Consider the following 3,282-nt stretch of genomic DNA (forward strand, 5'->3'; position numbering starts at 1 on the left):
CAAAATAATAATTTGAAACATTAAGTTGTGTAAAATTAGTTCCTGCACAAAATTTAAGGACATTAATTAAACTTTTTCTCGCATTATTCGACAGTCCAAACCGCAATGAATACCCTGCAACCATACGCATAACACTATTGACTGTTAAATCAGATTCTTTAAACATTATTTTACTTTTATCACGTTCTGAATTGCTTCTTTCTGTAAAATCATCAGTGATTGTCCTCGGATTTATTTCTTCCGAATCCTCGCCATCATTGTTACTATCTTCATCTTCCGATTGTATTTCTTCTGAATCGTCATTATTGTTGCAGCTATCTTCGTCTTCTGGTTGCACATTCTCAGGTTCATTTTCAGCATAATCATTCATATGACCTACATAGAGCCATTGTATTGCAGTATTGAAATATTTTCTGAACTTATTCTCTTTTTATTTCTTTATAGTTAGAAGAACAATAAATATGTAATATACAGCTTTTTGTAACAATAGTTTGTGGAACCGAGCCCATGTCTTTAAGATGAGTGCCATTAAGCCATCAATAAAAGACGAAAAAATTACAAGGAAAAAATTATTGATAAGTTTAACTTACATTAGCAATGGTATAATAATATGTAATATATATAATATATGTATAATAATATATATAAGAATTATTTGGTTTGAATAGCTTAATCAAAATGGAGGCGTTATGCCAAGTTTAAAAAAAAAGGTAAAGTGATTCAATATTTGCAAATGTTTTTCTGCATATAAGCATAAGAAATCTGTATAGAGTGAAAAGTATTACCTTCTTTGTTTGCATTAAGTAGTATCCTTGGTAAAACTGTGTTAAGTATTTTATTCCATTTACGACGAGTTGATATTGATAACAATCTTCTGTCGTACGTCGGATCCAGATGAAGCTTCTTTCGTTTTCTGTGCGATTGATTCATTTTCACTCTGCAAGTAATGAATATATTGAAAATGCAATTTGTATATTATAAATAAATACCTGCAATGAACAACACATGTGTGAAAAACAAATTTGTTTAACGAAAGATGTTCTTTATATTGCATGCAAAAATCAATGTCTTGTTACAAAAGATAAACGATGTTTTTAACTTGTAAATACTGGAACGCGGTTTCAGTTTTTTTACAGCAATACAATCTCTGTTCTTTTTAAAAGAAAGTTCATGCAATAAATTTAAAATAAAGTTTTTGCAATAAATTTTAGGTTAGGTTTTGCACGTTTATTTTATATTCATGTATTTCGAAAAAAAATGCAGAAAGTACAAGACTTTTTCTGCAAAACGAACAGCTAATGTGTGCGTAACGTGTAAACAGATAATTTATAAAGCGTAATAGCACAAAAACATATACTGTGCACTTACACTACTTTGCATTTATCAATTCAGAAAATCGCACGTACATACCTAATCCTCGATTACCTTTTTTCTTCTATTCTCTTTCACTTTTAATAAATATCCTATTACAATTATGTAGGACAATTATGTAGGCTGAAGTCGTTTTAGATATGAGACACATGCGTTCACCACACTACAACCAGACTTTGGCTGTGAATATCGGAACACAGCCAAAGTTCGCATTCGCAGTTCGTTGTCCGAATAACTACCGATTGTTGCCGAATCTACTCGAATGTGACGTCGCACTTTCGCTGCGCATTGTGTGTGGACAAATGACGCGCGATTTGAATCTATACTTTTCTTCGTAAAGTCCGAGCGTTTTTATACCATGTATCACCGTGTATTCGTTAAACATTCCAAAATACCGTTTGATATTATATTAATTGTTATAATTATAATTGTTGTAAAGTTCCAAATGTTTGCTTATGTGAAATTCGCGGGTTTCGGCGCTTCTTCGTGTATGAAGGTAGTTGCCATTGAAGACATTAAAGTGAAAAGGTCAGACGTGAAAAACATTGATAAAAATAAACTTTATAAAGTAAAACATCCAGTGACAGGAAAATATTCGCATGCACAAGTGATTCTTGTGAATGGTAATAATTCCAATAAAAAATTGTACAATATTTATGAGTCTCAGCAAATAAAAATCGAAATAAATTTTTATTTACATATATCCTTTGCAGAGTCATTGGAAGAACTATCTAAAATAATTCAATCCAAAAGACCGGTAGTGAAGCCCATTAAACATCTTGCATCATCATCGGACAGTTTTAATTCATCAGCTGAAGAAACACCAGCAAAAAAGAAGGTAATAAATTCTATTTTACGTCTCTGCAAATGTGCACGTTTCTATCAATTAACTTAAATAATGTTTTAAATAATATTTGTAGAATGATAAGCTTGATACCAATGTTGACACTAATTTGCAAAACCGTTTGCAAATTTTGCGAGATGAGCAAATTGAGCGAGAGATGATGATGACAACATCGCAACTGAACAATGAAGTGACATCAACACCTATTACATCATCAGTACGTTTGTTTTACATTTTTGTGTAAAATATATAATATAACGAACTAAAAGAGTTCCTTTTAATCTTATTCTCCGTCGACAAGTAAAGCTAGCCTTCATATTGATTTGAAAAGTTTCAATTTACTTCAGCATTCATAGACTAATATGATTATCATACAATATATTTTGTACAATATCATAATATATATAAAATATGATTTACAGGTGACAGATTCAAGGAAAAAGCGAGATGCCATAACTCCTGTACAATCAAACAAATGTATTTTGCTCAAGAAACAAAAGCTTACGGAGGTAAAATATTATTATTTTGCAATTATGTAGCAAAATGTTGATAAGATATTTTCAAGCGTAAATTCAAGTATGAGCTTCACCGCTTATGTTGATAAGCTACAGATATATTATATGTAAATATAATTTGGGCATCTCATGCCTTTTGTTATAATTTGTTCAATCTTAGAGTTCAATTTTAGAGTTTCTTAAATATCATAACAATGAATATGCATTGATACATTTATTTATTTTATATCTATGTATTAATATATGTATTTTATTGTACTTTTTTAGATAAGTGAATGTAGTGTCAAATCGCATAAAGCAGCAGCAGAAGCGTACAAAAATCAAGTAGACTTCTTCAAGAAGGAATTGCAATCCGTGAAAGATGACTTAAACGTAAAACAAATAATATGGACAGAGGAGAAAACGGCATTGTCAAGAGAAATTTTACAGAAAGAAGAGAAAATTGAAAAACTCACAAATGAATTAAATGAGATACGAAATCTCAACAAAGAATTGCAAAAATCTGCAATCCAACATTTCGGTCAAATAAAAGGTTCGTGTTTAACTAGCTTC

At 30.5% G+C, this 3,282-nt stretch overlaps 1 long non-coding RNA gene across 2 annotated transcripts; it reads right to left on the minus strand.

Moving 5' to 3' along the window:
• Window positions 1-303: 303 nt before the first annotated feature.
• Window positions 304-1,588, minus strand: LOC114939157 (uncharacterized). 2 transcript variants are annotated; one of them, XR_003821189.2, is made up of 3 exons: window positions 1,411-1,588; window positions 786-937; window positions 304-375 (listed from the first exon to the last, which is right to left on the minus strand). It is a non-coding gene; the product is annotated as an uncharacterized LOC114939157 (long non-coding RNA). The 2 variants fall into 2 exon arrangements; XR_003821188.2 differs by having other exon boundaries at window positions 1,407-1,588.
• Window positions 1,589-3,282: the final 1,694 nt, after the last annotated feature.

This window comes from Nylanderia fulva, unplaced genomic scaffold (genome assembly GCF_048542155.1).
Source record: "Nylanderia fulva isolate GAGA-0341 unplaced genomic scaffold, ASM4854215v1 Scaffold89, whole genome shotgun sequence".
Lineage (NCBI taxonomy): Eukaryota > Metazoa > Arthropoda > Insecta > Hymenoptera > Formicidae > Nylanderia > Nylanderia fulva.